At 37.0% G+C, this 23625-nt stretch overlaps 1 pseudogene; it reads left to right on the top strand.

The window, feature by feature from the left end:
• The first annotated feature begins 21278 nt into the window (after positions 1-21278).
• On the top strand, positions 21279-21523 carry LOC102250760 (annotated as a pseudogene).
• The last annotated feature ends 2102 nt before the right edge of the window (positions 21524-23625 follow it).

The following is a 23625-nucleotide window of genomic DNA, read 5'->3' on the forward strand; positions in this document are numbered from 1 at the left end:
TGTGACAATATTATAAGGTAACTTGGTCAGTTAGTTCTAAGAATTATCTGAGTGTTTACTAGTGTTTATATATAAAATATTTACATTTTGGAGTGCTCATAGAAGATTCTGATAAAAATTTAATAAGATTAATTTTTATTTAATTATTATTATTATTATTTTTTAAATCTTTATTGTTGAGAGTATTACAGATGTCCCCCTGTTTTCCCCCATTGCTCCCTTTCACCCAGCTCCTGCACTGCCCCAGGCCTTCACTAACCAACTGAGCCAGGGCTATATCTTTTTGAAATCACTAGCATAGTAGAGGAGAGAGCTTTTGATAGAATAGAATAAAAATTTTTTCTCTAAAATATTATTACTATTTTAAGAAGATGTTTGCTCAGAAGATCAGTGTGACTTCCATCATAATATATTTTAGCTAAAAACTTTAAATAATGCTTTTCCCTTTATAGTGTAAGTTTGGTTGCTCAAGTATTATATAAAAACTAGAGGCCCGGTGCTTGAAATTCGTGCATGGGTAGGGTCCCTAACGACTGCTGGCTGCTGGCCGGGGCCTCCATTCCCCCGACTGACTGCCACTACCACCCACTGGGGCGGGGCCAGCCATGGAGAGGGCCACAGGTGGTTGGCCGGCTGGCCCCGGCCCCGGTAGAACTCCCATTCAAACTCCAGGTTGAAGGGACAATTTGCATATTAGGCTTTTATTATACAGTGGGGCCTTGACTTACGAGTGACCTGACTAGCGAGTTTTTCGAGATACGAGCCATCTTTCAGCCGACTTTTTGCTTTGAGTTGCAAGCTAAAATTCGGGTTACGAGCCAGCTTCAGATACCCCATCGCTAGTTGGGGCAGTGAACGTCACAGTGAACGCCACAACATCAGCCCAGCATCACGTGTCTCACTCATTCACTTTTTGATTTGACATAGGAGTAATTTGAGTTATGAGCTCCATCACAGAACGAATTAAACTCGTAAGTCAAGGCCCCACTGTATAGGACAAGGGAATAAGTAGAAAACGTAAAAATGAAGATAGGTAAGAGCCCTTCATTTTGTAGTTAATCTGAAGGTTAACAGATCTCAGAGGGGAGGAGGGTGGAGAGCACAGGAAGAGATTAACCAAAGAATGTATATGCATATAGGCATGGCCCAGGGGTACAGACAATACTGTGGGGAAGGCCTGGGGTGGGGTGGGGCTGGGTGGAGGGGGCAAAGGAGGGGCTATAGGGGACATCTGTAATACTGTTAACAATAAATACATTTTTAAACAAACAAACAAAAAACAAATAGATTTGTTTCTTGTTTATATTCCTTCAACCCTGAAAACTAGAAGGCCTAGAAGGATGAAGTATGATGAAAATGGTTTGAGGGGTGAAAAATGGGTTTGAGGGGTAAGTTAAATTTTAGTTCTAAAAAAATGTAGGTCAAGGTTATTGTGAAAGTAACCAAGAGAGAAATATTAATCAGACAGAATATTTGTCTGGAGATAGCTAATATGGAAAGAAAGAAACTGCTAAACAAGCAGAGGAGAACAAAACATTGTTCTTGCTCACAGTAACGGCTCAGCAGCTTTCTAGTACACTAAAACTAGCTGTAATCAGACATTTTTGTTTGCTACTCTCTATCACCCGGATGGCCAATTTATCCACCCTAGCATATTTACAGGCCTGTTTACAGAATTGAAATTCTTCACCGGAGCTGAAGCTACATTGCCTTGGAGCACTATAGGATTTAATTGAACCAGCATGAAAGAACTGATGAATGGTTTTGCTTGCAATAAAGAAAGTGGTGAGGGCAGAATTTCAATGGAAGATTTTAGCCATTACTTAGTGGCTAGGATACAAAATTGCCGATTATCTTCTTTCCTGTTTGCTAAGCCTATATGTGCCTAATTATGATTTTCTTTGCCACATCCTCTTGTTTTCTTTCCGTTATGTTTGCTGTGCCATCCACCCTAAGCTCAAGTCTAAGTGTCTGGGACAAATCAGATATAATTGCAAACCCCAGTGTTTTTACACTCCTGTGCCTTATTAAAATATCCCAAAGGAATGGTATTTTCAGATTGCTGCCACTCGTGGAGTTATTGAGATGGAACAATGTAAATCAGCTGTTAACAAATAATATATGCCTTATAGATACCGAGTCTTTGGGCTGCACAAACAGTACACACTGCGCTTGTGTCCTGTTACATTCTTTTTTATCTAATTCTTTCAGCTGTTTGTTTAGTCCTTTATTCTTCTCTTTAGAATACTAAGTCTAATATTCTCCAGGTATTATTGTTTTTGTCTTGCCTCTCTGTGGTGCTATTTATTAAAAATCTCATAACAGATATTTTTGTGCAAAGCACTTCCTGAAAATAAAAATTTTCCAAACATTTATTTCTAGTCTTAGTCTTGAGTTTCAAAGTTTGATCAACTTCATGTTCTTTCATGATACTTTTTTCTTTCTCTTATTTAATGGAATTGTTTTCATTTTATTGCTCTTGTTACTATGTATTAAAAGCTAACCAGAAGTTATATATATTTTCTTTCTATTTTTTCAATGTTCTAATTCTCAACTGTTGCTTTTAACATTGCCTTCTCAGATTTTACTGAATGTCAAAAAGTGATTAACAGAAATTATAGTCCCCACTTAATTTGATGAACTACACAGCTAATCCATATTTCTCCAACATCTTACTTAAAGTGGAAATATTTATATTTTCTTTCATCTTCCAATGAATATTGTTTTTCCATTCTACCTTTGTTCTTTGATCCTCTTTTCATAGTCTACACATTTCCTCTATAAAATAAAATTTTGCTTTGATTTAAGGCTTCCTGGTGTTGCTTCAGTCTTTTCTTTGATTTTTTCACTCCATTCCACTTTTCTTACCCTCTGGTTTGGACATGGCTTCAAATTTATTCTAATTAAGCACTGATCTCTCTCTCCCTTTTTCCCTCCTTCTCTTACCCTCCCTCTATCCTTACCTCCTTCCTTCTTCTCTTTCTATTTCTTTTCTTATCTGAATGTTTCTTAGTCAATTAAGACTTGCTTCAACCCCTTGACTTTTTTTACTTGTCTCCCACTAGTTTTATCTTTCGGTTTCTCTGTCTTTACTTTTACCTGCCTACATCAGACTCCACAAATTACTACCCTGAATTTATTCTGCAGTTTTTATGCCTCTTTAGTGCACATCCTAATACTCACATGTAGCACATAAATATTCAATCAAGGCATAGTTACCACTGAACTATAGCTAATGTCATCTAGACATTTATATAGCTCAGTGGAATCACATGGCCATTTCTTCTTCCACATTTGTAAAGACATCCATCTAATAATCTGGTCAACTCTAGAAATAGAGGTTAAAATAATGAAAATGACATGTAATGCAAAATATTCTTTCTCTTTGGCTTGGAGATTATCACAATTACTTCAGACAATTATTTGATGTTCAGAAATTCACTTTGTACATAACCTTGGGGATATGCTCTTAAATTAGCTGATTTTTTTTGTTGTTGCACACTTGATTTATAACTTCCCTATAACTTCCTCTATTTCTTTTTCTTTTTTCTAGTAATGAACCAGAATATGAAGGATGCAAGTTATCAGGTTAGGCAGAGCTGACATCCCTTACACGTTTCGTTGAACAAGGCTAGGTATGCTTTTTTTGGAGAAATATTTACTTTGTAAAAAGAAAGAAAGTAAAATATATTTTTAATCAAGCAAGGATACATTAAAGATCACAGAGGCAAGATAGATAAGAATTAGAACATGGGAAAACTGGAAAAAAATGAGTAATGCATGTTGTTAGAAAATGAAACCATGCCCAGCTGGTGTGCTCAGTGGTTGAGTATCAACCAATAAACCAAGAGGTCACCGGTTCAATTTCTGGTCAGGGCACATGCCCGGGTGGGCTATATCCCCAGTAGGGGGCATGCAGGAGGCAGCCAATCGATGTTTCTACCTCTCTATCCCTCTCCCTTCTTCTTTCTCTAAAATCGATAAAAACATTTTTAAAAAGAATCAATATTTCTTTTGACTACTTCTCTCTTACTTAAACTTATTTGTTTATCTTGGAATTTATTTTATGTCTTTTTAAATTTTAAGTATAATTTAAAATCATTACATGTTTTTCCTAAATCTTATTGCTAGCCATTGAGAAAACTACATTTTACATCTAAAATATCCAGCCAGGAAAATAGGTTAGTCAGTGCCTATGAGATTATAGAAAATCATATATATTGGTCTCTGCTCCAGTTCCTGGCATAGAATTCCTAAAACCCGTATCATTTCCTAAGAGATAAGAATACTAGAAGCATCTCTTGTTCTAATATTTGGTCTTTGACCCAGTCCCTCACACATTGTTTCTAAACTTCAAAATTCCTAAATGATAGGAGCACTTGGAAGATCTTTAGTTCTAAAGAGGTGACTCCAAATGGTCTCCTGGGTGGCTCCTCAATGGGGACTGGTCCCCAAAAAGACCAAGTCATGATTAGAAACTTGGAATTTTCAGCCCTTCCGGGGAGAATGGTTAAAAATGGAGTTAATGATTGATCATGTCTACATGAGAAAGCTTCCATAAAATGCCAACAGTACTGGGTTGCTAGAAGGGTGATGCACCCCAACTTCATGAGAAAAGAAGGTCCTAAACTCAGAAAAGAAGGTCACTCCCAGACCTTGCCCTATGCATTTCTTTATCTGGTTGTTCACTTGTATCCTTATCATGTCCTTTAATAAACTGGTAAATATAAGTAATTGTTTCCCTGAGACATTGAGTCCTAATAAATTACTCATACCTGAGGAAGGAACTGTGGGAACCTCTAATTTATAGCCAGTTAGTCCAAAGCACAAGTGATAACCTGGGCTTGGAACTGGTGTCTGAAGTGTGTGTGTGTGTGTGTGTGTGTGTGTGTGTGTGTGTGTGAACGGGGAGTCAATATTAGTGTTATGGGACTGAAGCCTTAACCTGAGGTACCTGACATTATCTCCAGGTAAAATATCAGAATGAAGTTAAATTGTAGGATACCCAGCTGTTTGAGAATTGCTTATTGGTTGGGGTGGGGGGAACTCCACACAGTTGGTGACCAGAAGTGTCAGCAGTGAAGTGTTTTCTGTGAAGGTAAAGACGATACACAAGATGAAGAAATACACACTAGGAAAGAACTAAGTATTTCCCTACAGAGGAAGGGAAACCTGAGAGTTTTTGCTTTGCAATACCACAATAACAAAGGTAATAAAATGGACTAGCTTTAACTTCCAAGTCCCATAAGTCCTGTAGCTCTCTCTCTCTCCCTCCTATCTCTCCCTCCCTCTCTCTCTCCTCTCTCTCTCTCTCTCTCTCTTTCTCTCTCTCTCTGTGTGTGTGTGTGTGTGTGTGTGTGTGTGTGTGTGCGTGTAGAGATGAGAAAGAAAGAATAGAGAGCTTTTTGAATGAAGAATGAAGCTCCCGTGGCAACTTTGGGAACAAAAGGCAAATACAAAGAAACAAGTTCAAAGAAATTTTGAAGTGGTGGGGCATAGCTGAAGTAAAAGATGTGAAGCCAATTTCAGTGACTAAGTTCAGGGGAAAATAGCATGTAGAACCAAGAAAGATTCCCTAAAGTATGGTGAGAGAGCTAAATCACCTTTAATTCAGTAGAGTTGACATGGGTGAGAGAAACTCTTATAGGTGCTGTGGTAGTTTGGACTTTCCATGTCATTAAATAATTCAACTCAATAAGCATTCCATGACTACCTATTAGGAACTGTACTGGACAAGGACAGAAAAGATAAATGAAACATGGTTTCTATGCTTGAGCAGTTTATAGCTTACTGTGGGGAGATAAGACATACATGCAGATAGTGAACACAAGACATAATTTGACAAATTCTATAGTTCAAGTACAGCTTTGATTTTCTGTTAAAATAAAGAGGAAAAGCTTAAAGCATGAAGTTGAATGCGAGTTGGATTATAAAGAATGAGTTGCATTTTGGTGTTGGGGATAAAAGAAAGAGTATTCCAAGTTAAAGGTATATGGACAAGATATAATAGGTCAGGACCTAAGGGATAAAGTCCAGTGCTTATGTGTGTAAATGTTAGTGAAGAGTTTATTGCAATTATGTAGACATAATAAGAGGAGGTGATTGGGATTAGATTATTATCTGTTACATATTTTATTCTGTTGGCCATAAAAATACTAGGAAAACTTTTTGACTCAGAGTAATACTGTGATCACAGTTATGCCTTAAGAAATTGTTACTTTTTTATTTATTTATTTTTTTTAGAAATTGTTACCTTTAGAGGGGTGACAAATTCTTTGTGGAAGAAGATTAGCAATAACTTGATATGATGGTTTCAGAAAGAGATGATAAGAACAATATTATTTAAAAATGGAAAGAACTAACTTTTATAGAATGCAGAACTGACTGAGAATTGAATATACTATAGGGAGTAAGATAAATAAAAAGTAACTCAATGTATCCAAGCCCAAATGGTGAAAGATGTAGTTCTCACTCTTTGACATTGATTGCTTCAATTTAATATTTTACTTACAAGTATATACATATAGCTGTGTGGTTCCCAATAACAATCTATTTCCAGTTCCTGTGGGAGAATACCCTGCATCGTATTTTAATATAATTTGTATATAGTTTACATAGACTTTATGCAAGAAAATAAGTACAAAAATTTATTTTTTCTTGAAAGGAGATGGATATATTTTCAACTTTAGTAGAAGTTTAGTAAGAAAATCACAGATGTTTTGGGACTCCCTTCAAATTATGAAATTATATGACAGGTAGTGTGGGCACAGGGGCAGGAGGGCGAAACTCTACCACTCACTTTCCTCCTTCAATCAAAGAAACTCAAGTTAATGTCTTTTATCTATTTGACTTTTCTAAAGAGTTTGTTTGAAGAAAGACTTCAGAGGCTAGTTTTTGTTGTTGTGTTATTTTCTTTGAGACACTGGTTTAGACAGCATAATATTGAGAAATCTAATCAAAATATTAAAATATAGAGATGTAATATTTTCTAGCCTGTTTACATTTTTACATATCTGGGGTTGTGAATTTTTTGAGAAACAAATTAAGGAGACTCAGGGGAAAATCATTTCTGATATCCTCGTATTATATTTTACTTTTGAAATGTTTACAGCTTTGTACAAAAGAGGAAAAAAAGTTGTTATTCACTTCCAGAGCATTTTTACTCCTGAAAGTAGAAAATGATATTCAGAGTTAAAAAATAAACTTAAGGCACTCGATAATGTTTTCTTTCTCAAAACAAGCCACAGAATCTTATCAGTTTTTATTCCATGAACACTCTATCATCCTGCTCCTCTTTGTCAATTATAGATGTTATAGGGAGACAGACAACACACACATACAGAGGCGCAGAAACTTGTGCAAGGGAAGAGGAGAGGGGAGGACAGAAAGACAGAAAGGGGATCGAGGCAGAGTTTAAGGCCACAGTCTTTAAAAAAATACAGTTTTTCAGTTGCCTGTTTTGTTTTCCTTTTTCCCAAAGAGCACTTCTGCAAACATGTGGCAGGATAATGGGGAAAGATAAAATCAAGGAAATATTTGGTCCCATCAATGGTGACTAGTAATTTAAGACATATTTTTAAATATGAGGCATAACACTTTTAGACAACAAAAAGGTCACCATGTACTAGTATTCCCTATTTTCCACTTCACTCATTAGGCAGAGTCATGGGGATGGTGTGAAAGAGGGGTTTTAGAAGGAGCATCATACAAACAACCCTGGAGGGAAATGCCAAGTTGACGAGGTCTCTGTTGTAATCGCTCTAATGCCACTGCTCCAGTACCTCAATAGCTGCCCTCCAGACAAAACTTTCTGCTAAATTTTCCAGGTTTGAAAAAACGATCACTATTAAGATACAAATAGAGGAGATCATGGAACTTTTCTCAAAGGAATATTTGTTTAATGCATATTCAAACATCGGTGAGAAAAAGAACAGAAGGAACATCTACTATGCATCTACTCTCTGCCAGATTCTCCTCAACTTAGCTGCCTCATCTGATCTTCATCTAGTTCCATGAGATCCCTAATATTGTGTCCATCTGACAGATGAAGACATTGAATCTCAGCAGAGTCTCTTGCCTGGTGCCACCCAGCTCCTAAGAAGCAGAACCCAGATTTGAGCCCAGAATTTGCTGAATAGAAGGTTCATGTTTTACATGGACTTCCAAGGCCACTCAAAAATAAAATCCAACTATAAATGAGAATAATTCTAATAAAAGGTGACTAAGTATTGTTGGTGGCTGGTGGTAAGTACATTTGTTCTCCTAATCATGCTTCGTATTACTCTGAGGGAAGGAGTATGTGTTTCACAGAACTGGAAATGAGTATACTCCCTAGACACCATCCATCAAAAATTCTGTAAAGTTGTAGGACAGAGAAAAATGAAATGAAATATTATCATATTGTTGCTTTGTTCTTAAATTAAGCTTATATATGATTTGTGAATAAAACAATTTTTTAAAGGTTTTAAGTTCCTACTAGGACATGTTTGTCTAAAGCTAAGTGGTTCTCTCTGGTGCAAAATTGGGCTGATATACATTCATTAAATATAATAATTTCCTTAAATTAAAAAAAAATGTCGTATGCAGTTCTGAATTGCTTTCCTGTGTGTTTTCATCTTGAGAACAGCAGGTGAATATGAACAAATTCAAGCCTATTTTTATTTCCAGTAATCCCAAATGCCTTAGCTTTGCAAGCTAATAGCATTCAAAAAAACATGCTGATCTTGGCAGGAAGGAGAGCTCTGAGAGAGACCAAGCTGAGTGAAGAAACAGAGCTCTGGGTTTTTAATGAGCAAATTTAAAAGCAGTCAATGTAAATATGAAAACTTTAATTCCAAAATTTGAAAGAATATGTAGACTGAATTAACCTGAAATTTTTTTAACCTAAATCAAAATGCATTTCAGTCTAAAACCAGGTGAAGAGATACAACAACAAATACCAGCTACACACAGTACCATGGACAAATAAACAAAATATGGTTATTCAAATCAATATATGTATTTTTTTTAAATGGCCATGACTAATTGTGAAACAGTGGGGAGAATGCAAAGCTGTCTCTTACTATAAAGTTGACAGTCTAATTTCTACTTTCACAACACTTTGTTGAGAATGTGTTATTGGGGTTTGTGACAGAAAACATCCTAAAAAAAAAGGTTTTATTTATTGTATGCTTCTTCGGTTTTATGTTCCTAAAAGTAACTGTCATTGTGATTGAACACTTTTTTCTCATTTTGATGTTTGCCTGTTCAATTATTTGGGTGCAGGGAAATTTCTTGTAATTACAATATAAATAATAGATTTTTTGAATGAACCTAATTTCCCACTGGGGTATTGAACAAATGATTGATATTGCTGATAGTTGCCTCATATATAGCTTGGAGAATTGAAATTCTATGCCCTTGCTGTACTAGGAATAATTCCTCTATTAAAAATAGCACATTACTCATATATGTCAAGGGAAGTATATGTTTTACATGTTTTTGAATGTGTAGCAGAACCATTCAAATGTTCCCTTCTTTAACTTTTGACAAAGATAACAATGATGATAATAAAAATAAAAATTATCTCTGGAAAAGCCATATGAGCTCTTAGATATAGATATGTCTTTAAACTATACACAGAGTATGTAAAATTCCATAGAGTCATGACAAAGCAAATTCTACACCAAAGGGCAGACACAGCATGGAGATATTTCTAGTGAATCAAGGAAACCTCTTTTCTTCAGCTCTACATGGGGCATGTTTTAAGGCTGTAAAGAGTGGCAGGGACCAATTCAATGCACAGCTAGTGTTTCAGAAGTTGCAGTTCCAGTTCTGTTGATAGAAGACGGGGTTAAACCTTACCTCTCAAACAGACTGCCAGGGAATGAGCCATGACCTTAGCAGAGTGTCCTCAGGAGCCAGTGAGGTGGGGTTTTCTTGGTTTGCAACCTATGAGGGAAGGTGGGGGTGAGGGGGTAAGAGATCAACCAAAGGACTTGTATGCATGCATATGAGCATAACCAATGGACACAGATGGAGATGGATATATGGGGGGAGGAGAGGGGAGTGAGGGCATGTGCTGGGGGTTGGGGTCTGCCAGGGAAAGGTCAATGTGGGAAAAAGGGGACTTACATAAGAATTTAAATTAAAAATAAATAAATAAATAAATAAACTTTTTATGTTGGGACTGTTGCAGACTTCTTTCATTACCCCCCTTGCCCATGTCCACCTAGCCTGGCCTCCCCCTCTTTGAGCCTTCACCAAACTATTGTCTGTGTCCATGAAATATCTATAAAATGTTCTTACGCTAATCCCTTCAATTTCTTTATCCAGGTACCCCATCTTCCTCCCCTCTGGCTCCTGCCAGTTTGTCCTATTTATCCATACTTCTGGTTCCATTTCATTCATCAGTTTATTTTGTTCATTAGATTCACATATTAGTGAGATCACATGGTATTTGTCTTTCTTTGACTGGCTTATTTCATTTGCATAATATTCTGCAGGTCCCTCCATCCTGTCACAAAGGGTAAGAGTTCCTTCTTTTTTACAGCCACATAGTATTCCATTGTGTAAATGTACCACAGCTTTTTTATCCACTCATCTACTGATGAGCACTTGGGCTATTTCCAGAACTTGGCTATCCTATCTAATAAAGAGGGAATATGCTAATTGACAGTCCCATCCTCAAAGATGGTGGTGCTCACAGCCAATAAGGAGGGAATATGCTAATTGACTGCCACACCCTCAATGATGGCACCACCCACAGCCACAAGATGGCCGGCAGGGGAGGGCAGTTGTGGGCAATCAGGCCAGCAGGGGAAGGCAGTTAAGGGAGACCAGGCCAGCAGGGGAGGGTAGTTGGGGGTGACAAGGCCTGCAGGGAAGGGCAGCAGTTGGGGGTCTGGCTGGCAGGGATGGAAGTTGCGGGTGATCGGGCTGGCAGGGGAGCTTTTAGGTGTCAATCAGGTTGGCAGGGGAGTGGTTAGGGGGCAATCAGGCAGGCAGGCAAGCAAGCGGTTGGGAGCCAGAAGTCCTGGATTGTGAGAGGGATGTCCGACTGCTAATTGACTGCCACACCCTCAATGATGGCACCGCCCACAGCCACAAGACATCCTGTCACAAAGGGTAAGAGTTCCTTCTGAAACTTCTGAAACACTAGCTGTGCATTGAATTGGTCCCTGCCACTCTTTACAGCCTTAAAACATGCCCCATCTTGGGGCTGTGAGCGGTGCCATCATTGAGGGTGTGGCAGTCAGTTAGCATATTCCCTCCTTATTGGCTGTGAGCACCACCATCTTTGAGGATGGGACTGTCAATTAGCATATTCCCTCTTTATTAGATAGGATAGCCAAGTTCTGGAAATAGCCCAAGTGCTCATCAGTAGATGAGTGGATAAAAAAGCTGTGGTACATTTACACAATGGAATACTATGTGGCTGTAAAAAAGAAGGCAGTCGACATCCCCCAAGGGGTCCCAGATTGGAGAGGGTGCAGGCTGGGCTGAGGGACACCCCCCAGTGCATGAATTTTGTGCACCGGGCCTCTAGTTGTAAATAATGCTTCTTTGAACATTGGGGGTGCATATATTCTTTCTTATTGGTGTCTCAGGATTCTTAGGATATATTCCCAGAAGTGGGATCACTGGGTCAAACAGTAGTTCCATTTTTAATTTTTTTAGTAAACTCCATATTGTTTTTCATAGAAGTTGCACCAGTCTGCATTCCCACTAGCAGTACACTAGGGTTCTCTTTTCTCCACATCTTCGTCAGCACTTATTGTTTGGTGATTTATTGATAGTAGCCATTCTGACAGGTGTGAGGTGATACCTCATTGTAGTTTTTATTTGTATCTCTCTGATGAATAGTGACTTTGAGCATTTTTTCATATGTCTATTGGCCATCTGTATATCCTCTTTGGAGAAGTGTCTATTCAGATCTTTTGCCCATTTTTTAATTGAATTGTTTATCTTCCTGGTGTTGAGTTGTATATGTTCTTTACATATTTTGGAACTTAATCCCTTATCGAATGTATCATTGGCAAATATGTTCTGCCATACAGTGGGTTCTCTTTTCATTGTGTTGATGGTTTCTTTGGATGTGCAGAAGCTTTTTAGCTTGGTGCCATCTCATTTGTTTATGTCTTCCTGAGTGTCCCTTGCCCTCAGAGACATATTGGCAAAAACATTGCTTTGAGAGATGTCTGATATTTTACTGCCTATGTTTTCTTCTAGGATTCTTATGGTTTTGTGACTTACATGTAAGTCTTTTATCCATTTTGAGTTTATTCTTGTGTATGCTATAATTTGGTAGTCTAGTTTCATTTTTTTTGGCATGTATCTGTCCAATTTTTTCAACACTATTTATTGAAGAGACTGTCTTTACTCCATTGTATGCTCTTGTCTCCTTTGTCAAATATTAATTGACCATAAATGTGTGGGTTGATTTCTGGGCTCTCTAGTCTGTTCCATTGATCTATATGCCTGTTTTTATGCCAGTTTCAGGCTGTTTTGATTACAATGACCTTGCAGTATGGTTTCAGAGCTCACAATTCTGCTCCAAACAGAAGTTTCCTTTTTATTTTTATTATATGTTTGCCAAAAAGAAATAAACATTATTTAGTAGAGTTCCTTGGTACACATTCAAAAATACACTAAATATATACTATCCCTGCCATCATGAATAATACATTAACTTTTACAAAGGAATTGTTCACAGCACAGCAAAGGAAAAATATTTCAAGCACAGAGCTATATATTAAGTAAAAATCAGCAATAGCAATCATTCATTCAATAGCTCAATGTAAAATTAGGTATACTTTAAAATAATTATTTGTTATTATTATTTAGGCTGTACCTTCAAGAGAATTTCATGGAGAAGTTGCAAAGGAAATATATTGCACCCAAATAACTGCCATGAGTCCATGGGTACATGAGAGATTAAAATACACATATATACTATTGGCTTTCTAGATTTATAGTATTTTTAGGCCTTTGAGGCACTCAGACTAATATTTGCAAATGCTTTTAGATTTTCAATTTTAGAACTCAAGATTCAGTTTTACAATCAATTAACAAATATAACTGAATGTCAGAAACATGCCTGGTATGCTGAAGGGGGCTGTGCTACACTGGTGAATCAAATAGACTACAACCCTCCATAGTTTACAGGCTAGTGGTAAAGACAGGACAGTGAACATATAATTTGATAAAGTGCATCAATTTTTAAAAGTAATTATAAATTATAAAATTTCTGAGAATTGCGAGGCTTGCTTCATCTGGTGAATATTCTGAGGTTCTATCGTTTGTGGCAGGACCAGAAAAAGGGGAACTATGGACTAGTGGTGTCCATTTGTATGTTAAATGTTGAAGACACAGGCATAGATGAGATTGCCTAGTCATAATGTTCGGAATGGGGAAAAAGCAAGGGCTAATAACAGAATCTTTGATTAATACTAATATTGTATAATGGAGAGAAAGTGAGTGCAGACTAAATTTCTTACAATGTAGAAAGAACAATCAGATATATAAAGAAAACTGGGGATGGGATTATTAAGGAGTGATGTCACAAAATTTAATTAAAATAAAAACTGTTAAGAGGCCTTTGGGTTTTACAAATAGGGGATAAAAAACAATCCTAACAATTCTGAACAGTGACATACGGGAAGGGAGGGTGCTAAAGCCAGACTGTAGTGGATTGAGTTGATGAGAAAGAGATGGCAAGCACAATTATTCTTTCCACAAAATGACAAGATTGTTGGGGGCAGCAGTAGTGGCAACATCAGAGGAAGAAGATGGAGAAGACAAAATCTTATTATATCACTTTACGTGTAACAAACTCTTAAGTAATTTATTGTTTTAATTCATTTAATCTTCAGAGATGTAGTTTCTTCACAGATGAGGGAATTAAGGAATAGAAAGTTTAAACAATTTGCCCAAAGGTCATAAATTTAGTCAATAGAGGACCAGGAATTTGATCCAGGTAGTATGAATCCAGAGCTATGTTCTTAATCTCTATGCTAGTAAAGAAATGTATGGAATAGTTTTTGAGTACATACTATGTTAAGCAGTTTATATGCAGTATCTCAATATTCAAAAGAATAATAGGTGAAAGGTAAAATTTCTATTTCCACTTTAAAGACAAGGAAACCAAAGCTTAGGAAAATTAGATAAGTTAAATAAGTGTGGAAGTCATATTTGGGTCTAATTTCTTATCCACCCTTCCTGTCTGTATCTTCTAACTCTCTCTCTCTCCCACAACTTGTCTTTGACATATGAAAAGCTCAAGTATTCCTCATATTTAAACACATACATACGTGCGCATACACATACACTATCCCATAAAGTTTATTTTCTTTAGCTTACTGCTTACTTTTTATCTTTCTTAAACTTTGTTTTTCTTGTCTCTACTTTTAAATTTATGTGCAAATATAAATTATGATTCTTTGAAGAGCCATTAAATCTCTTAGTACCATCACATATCAATCACTCTAGGAAACTGCAAACCATGACAGATGTGTAATAGTTATCATATGATCAAACATGCAATTCAACATAAATGTGGCAATGGATATGATGAGTGAGTGTGTAATTCTGAGCCTACTACCATGAGGTATTACCTAGTGCAGTATTTTCAAACTGGGTGATAATAAAATCTTAGAGAATTTTCTTCCTTTCTTGTAATTATGAAATGAAACAAAATAAATAGGGAAGTTATAAATTTCCAGGTGAAATTTACTTTGTTCTTTGAAAGCCAACCATTATGATAATAGTTTAAGATAATAAATTGATTTATATGAAATTTGGTTTTGTTTTAATGGATGAACTTTTTAGTCATTGAAAAAAATCTCCTGAAAAATTGATCAAAGCCCTAAATTCAGTCGTGGCATCCAAATTATTTGCTTCATGAAAAACTTCAGTGGGAAGGCAGGGGAGGGTTGGGGGGTGGGGGGTAAGAGACCAACCAAATGACTTGTATGCATGCATATAAACATAACCAATGAACACAGACTCTAGAGGGGTGAGGGCATGGGCTGGGAGGGAGTGGGGGAGGGGAGGTCAGGGGGAGGTTAATAGGGAAAAAAGGAGACATATGTTCTACTATTTGTAACACTTTAAATAATAAAAAAATATTACTTGGCTTTTCAGATAACCTGTAAGTCTGTATCTACACAGATAGCAAGACAGATGATACAGTATATTTGTCAAACATAAATATGCATGCTGCTAGTGATACTAATTTGTCAGATGAGCCTTTTAATAACATCATTGATTTAGGTCAATTAAAGTGACATTCTATATAAGGACATTTGGATCAATACTTAAGCATAGAAGTTATAGTACTGAGCATAAGGAATATATTTCTCCTAGTGGTTTTATTTATTTATAGTTATGGGAGAGCAGGGTCTACAAATATATGCTCCAAGAGTACCTGAGACCACAGGTTTGTTAAGCAACTGTTCATTTTTGCTTCATTTCAGCTATTAATCTGCAAGTCATATATAACATATGATATTATTTCAAGAAACAGGGTAACTATGGTGGAATATTTAACTTTTTTAAAAAATATGTTTTTGTTGATTTCAGAGAGAGGAAGGGAGAAGAAGAGGGAGACATAAACATCAAAGATAAGAGAAATTGGTGTTTCTGAATTCTTAGGATATATTCCTAGAAGTGGGATAACCAAGTCAAATGTTAGTTCCCTTTTTAATTTTTTTGAGGAAACTCCATACTGTTTTCCACAGAGGTTGCACCAGTCTGCATCCCCACCAGCAGTGCACGAGGGCTCCCTTTTCTCCACTTCCTCGCCAACATTTGTCATTTGTTGATTTATTGATGATAGAATATATTTCTAGAAGGGGGATCACTGGGTCAAATGGAAGTTCATTGCAAATATTTATATGTTGACAAGCACCAACTGTCCTATAATAATTTGAGCTTATAATATGCAAAAAGCATTAATATTAACAATACTGTACATTTAATATATTTTAGGGAACAATTACTGGTAGGAAAACATGTGAATTATACTTTTGAAACAAATAACAATATCATATGGCAACAAAACTTTTTGGTGAAAGTTCTTAGTATTTTACAAGATTGAAAAATGAATCCCCAAAATGGTTTGCTGAAGCAAAAATATGTCTAAGTCAAATAAGATACATTAAACTCAAAGGAAACTCAATTATCAGGAAATAAAGTATTTTGTGGTCTCTTAAAAAAATTTTTTTTTGCAATCTTGGTATTTAGATTTGCTTAGATTTTTCTCTTGTCATCTTGATCCTATATAATAAAAGGCTAATATGCAAATAGACCAAATGGTGGAATGACCAGTCACTATGAAATGCACTGACCACCAGGGGGCAGATGCTCAACACAGAAGCTGCCCCCTGTGGTCAGTGTGCTCCCACCGGGAGAGTGCTGCTCAGTCAGAAGCCAGGCTCACGGCTGGCGAGCACAGCGGTGGTGGAGGGAGCCTCTCCCACCTCTGCAGCAGCACTAAGGATGTCCAACTGATGATATAGGCCCGCTCCGCACGGGGAGCAGGCCTATGCCATCAGTTGGACATCTGCCGAGGGCTCCCAGACTGTGAGAGGGCACAGGCCAGGCTGAGGGACCCTCCTCGAGTGCATGAATTTCGTGCACTGGGCCTCTAATATTGTTATGGCCTGGTGCACAAAATTTGTACATTCGGTGGGGGTGGGGGAGGGGTGTCCCTCAGCCCAGCCTGCACCCTCTTGCAGTCTGGGAGCCCTCAGGGGATGTTGGGCTTAAACTGGCAGTCAGACATCCCTCTCGCAACCTGGGGTGCTGCATGCACCAATGACCATACTTTTCATACAGGTGAAAGGCATCTTGCTGCTGTATGGGCAGCTACATTTTTTTTGCCCTGATTATAAAAAGTAGTACATGATCCTTCTGAGGCAGTAGTATCATTTTCCTCATCTTATGGGTAGAAAAACTGAAGCAGAGAGAAGTTAAGTAATTGGCTTTGTCACACAATTATAAGTGTCAGAATCAGGGCTGACCACAAAATGTGCAAGCCAGAGTCCATGCATGTCATCACTGCATCATCCTGTTTTTTTAGTGTTAGAGTAGCCTTGCCAGGTTTTAATTTTTAAATCTAAGAGACTGTTCCCAATATATAGGGTAGGGTCCCTAGGCCTGGCTGACAATCAGGGCCATCTGCAGGGTGACTGGTGGTTGGGGCAATTGGGGGGCCCCTGCTGACAACTGCCTTGACTGGCGGCCTGGCACTGCCCACTGGTCATCCCCACCCCACCCCCCGATCGATGCCGTCTGTCGCCTCTGGTGGTCAGTGTGTGTCAGAGCGACCGGTTGTTCCACTGGTTGTTCCACCGGTCGTTCCGCCGTTCTTTCCACCATTCATTCCACTGTTCAGTCGATTTGCATATTAGGGTTTTATTATATAGGATGTAGTATTAACATATAGAATAAAATACTCAATACTTTATAAAGTATGAATAACCCAATTGTTTTATGTATGAATTACAAATGTTCATTGCTCGGGTAGTTATTGCACAAAACTCTTAAGTGCTGGAGTATGTACCCATGTTTCTTAAGAAAGCCTAGGCCAGTGCTGACTTCTAATTTATTTTGTGCCCTATATCACTTCTAAAACCTCTATTTTTGTCTTCAAAGGAAGAGCATATCTTGTTGGGAGAAATTCATATTACCACTGTCATCTAATGATCTTTATAAAACAAGGCTATTCCCTTTATTCAAATCCTCAGATTCCTATAATCTGAGTAGGCACATCCAATTGCCAGTAAATGGGTTAACCTTAGAGACTATTTTTAATTGGTCTTAATTCTTAACTGATGAGCTATAAAAATACTCAAAAGAGCTTTTAAATGACAACTACACTTACTTCTCGACAAAAGAAGGATTACAACAGAATTTGACATTCTATGAAATATTCATCAGTAAAGTAGCCTCTTTGCTACTAAAAATGAAAATAAGCTAAGGCTTGAATTTTATAGTTTAACTACAGAAATGCATTTCAAGTACATTTGAAATGCTTACCTTTAACTCTTTCTTCATTCTCTGAAACTCTAGAGAAAACCCTGTGTGAGTTATGAAGAAAAGACCACTAAAATCACAAATTGATCTGAAGTTCAACAGCCAAGAAGTCCTTCTCCTGGTACTTTCTGATTTCAAGGTGCCCTTGAGTCTACCACATTTTAAAAGGACAGACATATGGAATGCCTGACAAATCAATAAATTTTTCTATAAAATTATTTTAGAAGCAATTCCTATTCTTTATATTTTAAGAAACAATGATATCTAATAGGTGATAAGACATATGGAAACAAATTCAATAAAACAACTGGAACTGAATGAATTCTTATTAGATATATAAATCTTCTGTTCTTTTATTAAGTCCTGCAATGAATTATTAAATTTTGCTTGACTTGAGAAATATTGCTGAATTGTAATAAAAAAGATGGATGGGTTTTAATCCAGTTTTTATAATGATCCAATGGGTTGATTGCAGCATTTGACTTAGGGAATGTAGAGATATAATAAAAAAAGATTTATTTTTAAATTACAATTTTTGAAAGTTATACGTTTCTTCAGTTTATTTAATTGTCACTAGCCACTGGGTTTTCTCTTTAATATCTTTCTACCAATGATCAATTTTTTAATTTCTATGAATTATAAGGAATACATTTATTTTAAAAATTCGACAAAAACTTTCAAAATTGAAATCAGGTGAGAACATTGCATTCTTGCTGTAAACACAATCATAAAAAAATACTGCTGTGTTTCTTATAATTAGATTTACAAGCTATTTTTTACTAGACTATATATTATCCTCTCTATTTGGTCACAGAGTAAAACATTTCTTCATTTAAAGCCAAAATTAATTGTGCTTTTCATAAGGCTCTCATTTATTTTACATCATTGACACAGTGTAGTGTGTATGTGTATGTGTATGTGTGTCCCTGCAAAACACAGTCACATTTCTAACTCTGTTCTGGAAATAGTAAAGGGCTGCAGTATACCCCAGTGGGAGGAAGGGCACTGCTCTGTGCAGACTGTTTTCCGTTGATTACCCAAATCACTCATGTTCCAGATTCCATTTAGAAAAATCTCCTCTCCTCCCTAGTAGCTTATTAACTCAATGATGTTGACTGAACTGGAACTGTCATCCCTCTCCTTCATTCATTCAACAAATAGTACAAGCTGGGAGCCTCTTCCATGCCAAGCCCATTTGTGGGTCTTGCAGCTAGGGAAGTAAACAAAGCAGACTACCCCTTCCCCTCGTAGATCTTGGAGTGTGGGCGGTTATAACACATGGCAGTTAAGAAAGGCTTCTCTGATAATGTGACTTCAGTGGAGACATAAAAAGTGAAGCTTTGAAATATTTGGAGGAATATGCTTGGCTTATTCAAGAAAAGCGCTGAGGTTAGTGTAGCCAAAATGAAGTGAAGTAGGTGACAGTAATAGAAGAAAAATAATCAGATTACATATGTATTTATAGGCCATTAAGAAGACTTTGGTCTTTCCTCAGAGTGATATAGTAATATCACTGAAATGGTATTGAACAGTAGAGTGTTACATTCCATTCATGTTTCTAAGGATCATTCTCAGTGCTATTTAGAAAATAGATTTTACCAGTGAATGGTGAATAATGGGACCAAGTTAGGATACTACTGCAATATTCCAGATTGCTAGAAATGAAGGTAGTAAGAAATAGCTGAATCTCAGGTATATTTTGAAACTTTGTTGATTTATTAAAGGTAGCATATGAAAGAAAGAAAGGTGTCTCAAGAAAGAAAGTTGTCGCAAAGATTACACCAACTTGGAACCTGAACTGGAATAATGGAGTCGCCATGTATTGAGATGGGGAGACTGTGGACAAAGAGCAAGTTTGGGAAGGGTATTGAGAGTTTGTGTTTGGACAAGCTAAATTTGAGATGCCTGCTAGACTGCCAAGTAATTTCAAAGAGGCATTAGGTTAAAAATTCTGAAATACAAGGAAGAGGTCTCAGCTAAAGGTGTACATTTGTAATCACTAGAGTACAGATGCTTTTTTAAAGACAAGAGACTAATGAAATCATCCAGACAACGAAGACACGAAAACCACATCAAAGTTTGCAGTTGGTGAATAAAAGGGGATAAGCAGTACTTTTGTGAAGAAGCTTCAAGAGAAAATTAATTTCTTGGATAAAATAATGGATCAAGTTATGGGCACCTCAGTTTGAATTCCCTCGAAAGCAGAGCCTGAGAAAAGCATTAGGTGGGAGTGGTTTACTTGGGAGGTGCTCAGGGAGCCGGAATGAGCGAGTGGCGAGAATGATCCAGGGAAAGATCAACCCAAAGGGCATTATTAATCTGGTTATCACTGTGGGGAACCGGGGCTTCTCTTCACCAGCTCTCATTCCCCCTGGTGGAGGATTGCTCCCTGGACACTGACACCACTCTCCCCCACCCCCTGCCACTTCCCAGGCTGCACCTGTAGGTGGGACCCTATGGCTTCATGGAAGGTCCTGAACAAGAACAACAACAAAAGCAGAAAAAAATCTAAATTTTTCCTCAAGGGGGATAGTTCCAGGATAAATCTAACCTTGCACAGCGCTGTCTACCACAACTGCAGATGAAATCAGAACTGGCCATAGGAATCGGACATGGCAATAGGACATGCGGTAAAAATAAATTGTCAGAACATCTGATTCAAAGTAGTCAACTTAAGTATTTACCCCACAGCTACAGAGATGGATTTATGATTAGATACATGATCCAAGTTGAGCCAGAGATTTTCTCTCATTTTGTTGTACTTTAGCTGGTAGGGAAACCTTCTTTACTTTCTGGTTGTGGGTTTATGAGGACGTAAAGACATTCTCCTAATATATGAGGAATACTATTGCAGTGGGAAAATATCAATAAGAAAAGAAGCAAATATGAGTGTCAAGTTCTTAAAGTGTACCTGTCCAGTGATCTGTTAGCTGAGGGTTTCTGAGCTGCCCTTATCCTGATGCTTCTTCCTAATGCCTGTTTCCTTTAGTCTCTGACCTACTCTGGAGTTCTTATAATAATCGTCATTTATGATTAACAGATAAAGCTCTGTTTCTGTGTTCAACAATTACGAGAATTCTAGGCCCTGGCCAGGTATCTCAGTTGGTTAGAGCATCTTCCTGATATGCCAAGGTTGTGGGTTCGGTACCCGGTCAGGGAACATACAAGAATCAAGCGATGAGGTTCTTGGAAAGGGCACTTGACACAAAGTTCCAGCCGCCAGCTGCTGCAGCTGCTGCAGTTCTGTCGTCAGCTTCACGATGTTTCTGAGGGTCAAAAATGTGCTAAGTTGTCTCCCAGTTTGAAACATTCAGCAAATAATGGCAAGGCAGATCCCCCAGAAATGCACACCTGATTTCCATGACACGTATGGTGATGCTGTATTAGCCAGTGAGCCACTTTCTGTGTTGCTACATGGACAAATATAGCAACACATATTGGAACAGAATGGAACCTGTCCGCTATCGGCAGAGTCAACCCAAAGGAATCATCCCAGCTGGTGTAATAATGAATTGCTTCAAAACCAACTCATAATTGATGCCAAGTGAAAGCACAATGTACCCATTAAAATATGGCATGATTGGAGAAATAAAGTACATTCAAAACAGTCACACAAAAAAGAATCAAACAGTGAATGCATAAATAAGTGGAACAACAAATCAATCTCTCCCTTCCTTTCTCTCTAAAATAAATAAACAAATAAAAAACAATTCAGTGTTCTGCCCTTCTATAAAGACTACTGTAATGCGTTCATTTACATTTTTTTGTACTGTCACTTTTATCTTTAGTCTAATTTTGTTAGCTACACATTCTTAATTAGTATTAATGCTATATTTCAATGATTTGCATAAACCACTTTAATTTATTTGCCAATTAAAATATGTTATGAGTGAATTATATAGAATCAACTGTTTTCTTTATGATAATAACTTTAAATTAAGAGAAAGCACCACATGCACAAAGGGTTGCTGTTTAGTTTCCTGGTCCGGGCACATACCCAGGATGCAGGATCCATCCCTGGTAGGGGATGTGGAGGAGGCAGCAGATCTATGTTCTGGTCCCACATTGATGTTTCTTTTTCTATCTCCCTCTCCCTTCCTCTTTCTCTAAAAATCAATAAAAATGTTTTTTTAAAGAAGATGAAGCACCACAAGTAAAACTCACTTGTCTTATTATAAATACGATGTTTTATTATAAATATTATATAAATTCAACATCATGTAGATCATAAGGTAGGTCTCTTCTTGAATGCACACAATGTTTATTTAGTGGTTGGATGATAAAAAACAACAACTCATAATGTAGACCTGCATAATGTTGAAGCTCCAAGTACTAGAAAACAAGCACAGAATAGGAAACTTGATCCTGCAATGAGAAAAATATTTTTCCCATGGATAACTTATCTGTGTGGTTGAATAAGCAAATTATTTCAATGTAATGCCTTTTTTATAGTTATCCAAACCAGAGTTATTAGACAGTTTTAATCCTAGATTCAGAGAAGTCAATTTTGTTTAATATTTTGGGGGGAGGGTACTTATTTACTCCAGGTGACTCTTGATTGATTTAAAAAATGTGTCTCCTACTGGATGATATTGATGTAGGGGCTCTGGAACATAGCAGATAAGAGTGTAGGTTCTGCACTGTATTTTGCATACTCACAGCTGTAAACCTACGTTTGCCCTATCTGTATGTATGTGTAAAATCAAAGGATAATTAAGATTTCCAATTATTTATATTTTGTTAAAAAATTTAAATGACCCTTAGTTTGTAGAAATGGGAAATTGAAAATCTCAAAGACCTTTCTATTATGTTCTTTATATGCAATTATTTATTTTAATATTTTAAAAATTTTATTAAATGTTGTACTTAATTATTTTAAAAGTGGAACAAAACAAAGCACCACAAGACTCATCATATCGTCTACTTTTAAGTAGAGGATTTTCTTCATCAATTAAAATATCCTTTGATCAGATATATGCAATTTGATTTACCCATGACAGATACACCCACTGCATGACATGGTCTTTACTAATATATTTGTAGAATGCTCTATTACAAATTGTATAAAGGTCCAAATTCATAAAAAGAGATGCCTATGATATAATTTTTATTTAATTATACCATACGGTGGTTTTCCATTTTCATCCTTTATTGTAATAAGTAAGAAATAAAACTATGAATGCAACAACAACAAAAGAGTGTAGGTTCGGGCATCAGGCTGCCTGGATTGGTAGCCTGCCTCCCTCACTTAGGGCAAGCTCCTTGTCCTCAGCAGTACTTACCTTATGGGAATGTGTGTGTATTTAATGAGATAACACATGAAAAATAGTGCCTGGAATATAGTAAGTTGCCAATAAGTGTTTGCCATTATGTCTTAATAGTGGTGATTAATGATAATGGTAATCAAGAACATTTTAATTATTCTATAACACACTGGGCTCTGGTCATTTATTCACAAGACTTTTGGCAAGATTCACTATTTCTTAAATTCTATGCTTTTTCTCTCTCTTGATTTACTCCCTTATTATGCTACATATTTTCTAGTAACTTATTCAGAAACCATGTATGTGGTCAATCTTGTTGGGAGTTGGTATGTCTAAAATGAGT

The sequence above is a fragment of the Myotis brandtii genome, unplaced genomic scaffold, assembly GCF_000412655.1.
Source record: "Myotis brandtii unplaced genomic scaffold, ASM41265v1 scaffold5, whole genome shotgun sequence".
Taxonomy (NCBI): domain Eukaryota; kingdom Metazoa; phylum Chordata; class Mammalia; order Chiroptera; family Vespertilionidae; genus Myotis; species Myotis brandtii.